At 37.3% G+C, this 7412-nt stretch overlaps 1 non-coding gene across 1 annotated transcript; it reads right to left on the bottom strand.

Annotated features, from left to right (window-relative positions):
- Positions 1–4588: 4588 nt before the first annotated feature.
- LOC111718692 lies at positions 4589–4695 on the bottom strand. Its single transcript, XR_002769202.1, has one exon. It is a non-coding gene; the product is annotated as a U6 spliceosomal RNA (small nuclear RNA).
- Between the last annotated feature and the right edge of the window lie 2717 nt (positions 4696–7412).

The following is a 7412-nucleotide window of genomic DNA, read 5'->3' as shown; positions in this document are numbered from 1 at the left end:
GAAATGAAGCTGGAAAGGCATGTTGCTCAGTACAGTACCTAGCACAAGCTAGAGGCTTAATATTTTATGATTATTTATTAACAATGTTTGTTAACTATTAACTGATTGAAAGTTGAGGTCTGGAAACCTTTAAAGATGAGTAAGAACTTTGTAGTTGATTTAGAAAACTTGGAAACATTTGGTGAGATGGAAATAATCATAGAATTATTAATACCGAATATCATACTCTGCTACAGGCAAAAAGGATAGGAATTTGTGATTCCACTAGTATTGGAGGAATTATTCAGTCACCTTCTCTGTGACTTATGGTCTTTTTTATTAATAATAGCATTTTTATTTTCAAAATGCATACAAAGATAGTTTTCAACATTCACCCTTGCAAAATCCTATATTCCAAATTTTTCTCCCTTCCTCCCTCCCATCCTCTCCTTTAAACAGCAAGTAATTCAATATAGGTTAAACACATGCAGCTCTTCTAAACATACTCCTACATTTATCATGTTGCACAAGAACAATCAGATCAAAAAGGAAAAAAAGCAAACAATAACAAAAAAGATGAAAATACTATGTTGTGATCCACATTCAGTCCCCATGTGATTTATCATCTTAAAGAGATGCAGAGAGCAGTGAGATTAGGTCACACAGCAGTGTGAATCTAAGTCTTCCTATCTCCAAACTCTGTGCATTACTCCAAGATAGGCTGCTTCTCAGAACACAAGGGTCTCAGATAATAAGAAAGGTCAAAGACCTAAGAACCACAGGACAAGACAAAAGAATTTTTCTATCCAGGAGCCAAGAAATCACTTGAAACTTTAGCTTCCTGATTCTTGCACCCTATATCTAATCTGACTTTATCCTATCCCCATCTCCTACTCCCTTGACTAAACTAAGAACTAAATTCAAATTTGGATTTGGACACTTACTAGCTATATGACCCTTATTAGCTGTGTAATCCTGTTTGCCTCAGTTGCCTCATCTATAAAATGAGCTAGTGAAAGAAAAGGCAAATTACTCCAATATCTTTGCCAAGAATATCCCAAATGGGGTGAAGAAAATTTGAACATGACTGAAATGACTGAATATAGGATCCTAGTTCATGAGTAAGGAAGAAGTATATGGAAGAAGCCTTCCAGATCATCTATTCTAATCCCTCCATTTTACAGCTAAGAAAATTAACTCCAATGGAAAAATATGACTTACTGACAGTCACATAGAATGTACCCACCACAATTAGGATTGAAACTCAGTTTCTGTGTTTAGCATTCCCTGCACTACAGGGCTGATTTCCTAGTTCAAGAATCCTGAACCTGGTGTCCCTTGATAGAATTCAAAAGACCCATGAACTTGACTTTGGGTAAAAAAAAATATCTCCTGTTTTCAAATTTAGTATTTCCTTCAATTATTCAAAATCTTGACTCTGAGAAAAGGTTCCAAGATTTCCCCAGATGGCCAAGGAAGATTCATGACATATATACACACAAGATTAAAAACCTCTAAATTTGGCAATCCCCTTTGTGTTATAAATGAGGAAATGGAAACCCCAAGAAAAGCGATTTTATCCTACATCATCTAAGTAGAAAGTGGCAAAGCTGGTGTTTAAACTGATATTGTCAGACCCTATATACCATGTACATTGCATTTCTAGAATGATCAGTTTGACCATAGAGGATAGAGAATGATGTGAAGAAGGAACAATTCAAATGAGAACAAATTTTTGTTTTATTCCATAAATTAAAAATGAAATAAATAATTTCTTTTTAATGAGAAGCAGGCAGCCTTTCAGGTTGGAGGCTTTTTTCTCAGACTCAGTAGATGTGGGTAAGTACACATTATAAATTATATCTCCAATCAATAATTTACCTTTTTTAGGCTGAGTGGCCCATGAAGCATGGCAAGCAGGGTGACTGGCTTTTCAAGGAGGGTTTCTCAACTGCTAGTCAGTCCTTCTGGTGGAATTAACTGCAGGATACCATCCAGTATCTGATTCCAGGGCCCCCATAATGAGTAACCAAAGCTGCCACACAGGAATATGAATTCTCTCCCTTCCTCCCAAGTTTGAATTTGTAGACACTTGGCAAGTATTTTCTGGGGTCATGTTTTCCACAGGTTCAAAATGTCCAATTTTAAGGGCCTCCTTCTAGGGTTTCATGGCCTGTGCCTTTCACACATGAGAAAAGGGTGAGGTTCCACTCAGGTATCTATACCAGCCTTTGGAAAATCCTCACCGGAGGCTGCGGACACCTCCAAGGATTCCTGTTAGTACAATTCGCCTCTGATGTGCTAACGCTAGCTATCCCCACAAAAATAAGCAGAATCTGTGATCCATGCTAAATGTAGTGTTAGTTTTGAAATGTGGACTCATTTTCCACCAGGCGTTGTCATAATGTTCCCTCTTCCTGAAATGCCCTTTCTTTCCAACTCTGACAGTCCAATTTGGACCTATCCTTCCAGACCCATTGCGGATTCCACCTCCTCACATTTCCCATTTCTGTAACATTTTTTAAGGTTTAATTAGTAATAATAGCTAACATTTATAAGTCCCTTAGAGGTTCACAATGTACTTTTCTTATAATACCTGAGGTATTACTCAACCTCAGAAAATAGGTGCTATTATTTTCCCCATTCTACAATTGAAGAAACTATGGCTCAGAAAGTCTCATAGTGCCTCGGTGGTGGAATTAAAACTTAGCATAGTGATTTGCACACAGTAGGTGCAAAATTAAAATCTATTTAATTGATTTGAATTCCAAATTCAATTTTAGTATACTTTTCATCAAGCAAATCTTGTCTTCTCAAGAAGCTTATAAGCTCTTTGAAGGCAGGACTATGACTTAGGAATCTCTGAATCTCCCATACCACCTGACATGGTGTACAGCATGTAAGTGAAAACCAATTGATATCTGTTGTCTAACTGGTTGCTCAACCTTACAAAAGAGTTCAGTTAACTATTATGCCATAAAAATAAGAAATGCAAAATCAAAAAGAAATTAGGAAAGACAAATGGAGTCGTAAGAAACAAGGAAGAAAGGAAACAAGTATTTGTTAAGCACTTATTATTACTAAACACTTTATAAATATTATTTCATTTGATCCCCACAACAGCCCTGGGAGGTCAGTTCTGTTATTAACCCCATTTTACAGATTGGGAAAATGAGGTATACCAAGGTTAAGTGACATCTAAGTCTAAATTTAAACTCAAATCTTCCTGACTCCAGGTCTAATAATTTATTCCCTGTGCCACCTAGCTTACTCTAAGATAGATCAACTTAGCTAACAGACAAAACTGCAATCTTTCCTAGCCACTGAGATTTGTAACCCGAGAACCATCTTCCACAATATGCCAAAGCTGCCAATCTGTTGTGAAGTCTGTCAATTCAACCTTTGCAACCTCACTTTCCTCTCTTTGCTTATCTCCACTCAGTCATTAATCTAGTCCAGGATTTAACAACCTTTCAAGTGGATGACTTTAATAGTCTATAAATTGCCCTTCCCAATTCCTCTCTTTTACTTCTGCATCCCATTCCCTGCACAGCTGCCAAATTGATATTTCTGAAACACATGTCAGTCATTCCTCTACTCAAGAATTTTCAGTGGCTCCCCATTCCCTTACAAACTCCCAAGCCTAGTATTTAAAGCCCTTCACAATCCAGCCTGACCTGTCTTTCCAGCTTGATTTCATATGACTGCTTTAAGCACATGACCTCCTAGGCATTCCTGAGTTCAAGATGAGGCTGCTTCCTGGTTGTTTCTTTTAGGGGAGACGGGATCTTTGGACATTTAGAAGGTTGGAAAAATAAAAGTCCCATGATGGGAATCCTTTGACAGTTGAACCTAGCTACGCAGAGCACTATTGGCTCAACCCAATAGCCAAGGCACTGTGTCCTTCAGCAAAAGAGCAACTCAACTGTCCATTCAGCTTTAAGTCAACACATTAGGGGAAAATTACTGGTAGCAACCACTTCAGCTTTGAGCCCCACGTCCCAGGGACCAACATTATATAGGAAATAGTCTGTCCCACCTATCAGGGAGATTTTTTAAAACTTCTTTCTAAATATTTTCAATGAAGATCCCTTTAAAAAATGATTGCTATTAATTGGTTACATGATATTAGGACAGTCATTACTGGTGGTTAATAGCAGGTATCAGATAATCTTGTTATCATTTCACTCATGTCTAGCTCTTCATGATCTTCATGGGATTTTTGTGGCAAAGATCCTGGAGTGGTTAACCATTTCCTTCTGCATATATAACACTAGAATCACTCTAACTCCTCAGTCTTGCCCCTGGAACCAGAAGGGCAAGGTATTGCCTTGTTCTGAAGACCGAACCTCGTGCTACATGTGTGAGTTAGAAGAGTAATCCAATCCATCAATAAACATTTTTGGTCTACTTTATGCTAAGCACTCTGCGAAGTGCTGGAAATGCCCAAAACAAAAGGACAAAAAAAATCTCTGCTTTGAAGGTTACCAAATAACAGTAGTCCAATCTCAGCCTTTTCCTACAGTCCTCATTCTGACTTCTCCATCATATTCTACCTACCACCCACCACAAGAAGGATATCTTCCCCTTCCCTCTGCTCTATTTTCATTTTTATATGGAATATTTCATAAATGTGCATGTTATCCTTGTGCAAGGAGCCATGCTAATCTTCTCTATACCATTCCAACTTTAGTATTTGCACTGCCAAAGAAATGTAAGACAGAATGTAAACTCCATGAAGGCAAAAAACTGAATTTTTGCCTTTGCCAACACATTCCTCTCTGACTTTCTTGTTGTCTTTTATGTATTACCTAACCCCATTAAAATATAAGCTCCTTGAGTACAGGAACTATTTTTCATTTTCTTTGTATTTGTATTCCCAAAATTTACCACTGTCCTTGGTATATAGGCAATGCTTAATAAAAGTTTCTTGACTGACTAACCACCTGGTTCCACGTGTATTCTGCTGTACCTACAGTACAGTCCCTCCTGAGTTTTTTCTAAAAATCCTTACCTTCTTTTGCAACTCAGCTTAGGTGACAGTTATTTCTTGAAGCTTTCCCATGCCCCCCCAGATGAAAATGTCCTGTCCCTATTCAATTTTCATTGTTCTGTATTTATTTGTGTATATATCTTCCAAAAGAATCTAAACTCCTTGAGAGCAGAGAATGTTTTGTTTCCTTAAGGGATCTAGCATGGTATGTTACATATAGAAAATATTTGATAAATGTTTATTAAAATATTAAATTGAGTTTAAAAAAAACAGACACCAACAATAATAACATTTTACTAATTTGCCAAAAAGAGAGAAAGAAAGAACAAGGGCATACAGAAACAATGAATTTCTATAGCAAGCATTGTGATGTAATGGGGAAAACACTAAGTGGAGAAAGAAGGGACCTAAATTCAAATCCTCAATTTCACACTGAACTAGCTGTATAATGTGAGAGAAACCTCCATTTTCCTCTCTGTAGAATAGAAATATCAATGTCTTCACTACATAACACACAGAACTGGTATCAGGGAAGTGCACTGTCAGCTTTTAGGCACTATAAATATGAACCTGGGCTGGTATTTTGTATATTCATATTCTTGCAATAACACTAAGTATCTGCCTTTCTATCATTGTAGTTTCTTCCTTAACTGATAAATATCAAGATCTTCTGTGTCTTAAACACTCTTCATAGGTTCCTTTATTATTACCAAATTATTATTATTACCAATAATAATAATGCAACTTAATACATTTATTGGATTGTTTAATTGAATTTTTAAGTGGCAACATTGTGTTGTGTAAGTTGAAGAAAGAATCAAAAGGGGATAGACAATGTGGTATCATAAGGAAAAACAGTAGAATTGGAGTGAGAGGCAGCTAGAAAATCAAATCCTGCTTTTGACACTTACTACCTCAATGATAATGGGAAAATCTCAACTAGAAAGCATGACAGAATGTAAACTCCCTGAAGGCAAGGACTATTTAATTTTGCCTTCATAGTTTCAGAGCTTATATGGCAGATATGTGCCTGTTTAATATATGCTTATTGATGATTGAATGATCATCTGATGGCCAAACTTCTGATGCTGAGAAAATTTGTTATCCTATATGTATACCTATGCATGAGCAATAAAGGGAAAAAGATGTGTGTGGATGTGTATGTGTGTGTGACAGAGAGAGAGACAGAGACAGAGACAGACAGAGACACAGAGACAGAGACATAAACAGAGACAGAGAGCAAGACAGACAGAAAAAGGTAGAGACAGAGACAGAGAAACAGAGGAACAGAGGCAGAGAGAGAGATATACAGAGACAAAGAAATGGAGACAGAGACAGATAGAGACAGAGATACACATACAGAGGGAGAGGCAGAGATAGAAAGAGACAGAGACAGATAGAGACAGAGATACACATACAGAGGGAGAGACAGAGATAGAAAGAGACAGAGACAAAGAAAAAGACACACAGAGAGACAGAGACAGAGACAGAGGGACAGAGAAACAGAGGGACAAAGAGACAGAGACAGAAAGAGACAGACAGACAGAGAAATAAAAAGGGGAAAGATAGAGAGAGATAGAAAGAAACACACATACCCAGAGAGAGAGAGACAAAGAAAGAGACAGAGAGAGAGAGAGAGAGAGAGAAAGAGAGAGAGAGAGAGAGACAGAGACAGAGAGAGAGAGAGAGAGAGAGAGAGAGAGAGAGAGGTCATCCAGGGAATGTATGATTAGAAATGAAAGTATGTAAACATGGACATGTAAAATCATATAAACATGAGCAAAGAATAACATTTGAACAGACCAGTGCTGTACTTGTTACCCATAGAATGTTAAAACACCTCAAGGAAGACCTCTAGCACACTGAGTTGAACACCCATAGAGAATCAATGTGGGGTATGGGCAAGAATCCCACAGCATCAGTCATGGGAAAACCCACATTTGCTGAGCTCAAAGAACCACTGGAATATTTAAGAAGTTTATTATTATAATAAATACTCCAAAACTCCAAAACAACATAACAATTGTTTTAATTAAAATGCAAATAGCACGAATTTCATGCTTTTATTAAGGGTGAATCCACAGTCTTTCTGTTAATTGACTTCTTGAGAGCCAATATTTGTAAGGAGTTTTAATGGGTTTATAATTATTAAACATGTTCAAAACAAAACAAGACATAACAAGACCAATTTAATAGATACCCAGGCAATCAGCTGCACTTTCAGAGTGACAAGTTGTCAAACCTCAAAATCCCCATGAGAATCAGAGCCAGAGCTAAAGTTGGCATTTAAGGGCATTGCCTGTCTCTAGAACATGAGAGCTCAAACTAAAAAATGATTCATTCTGCTCCACAATACTCTTTCTTTTCTCAACAAATAAAAACAATGTTCATTGAATTAGGGGGAGGGAAGCTTGACTGTCCCCTACACTGAAAGAGCTTA

The sequence above is a fragment of the Sarcophilus harrisii genome, chromosome 2, assembly GCF_902635505.1.
Source record: "Sarcophilus harrisii chromosome 2, mSarHar1.11, whole genome shotgun sequence".
NCBI lineage: Eukaryota > Metazoa > Chordata > Mammalia > Dasyuromorphia > Dasyuridae > Sarcophilus > Sarcophilus harrisii.
Note: the sequence above shows the minus strand (reverse complement) of the source record. Positions and strands in the feature narration are given on the sequence as shown.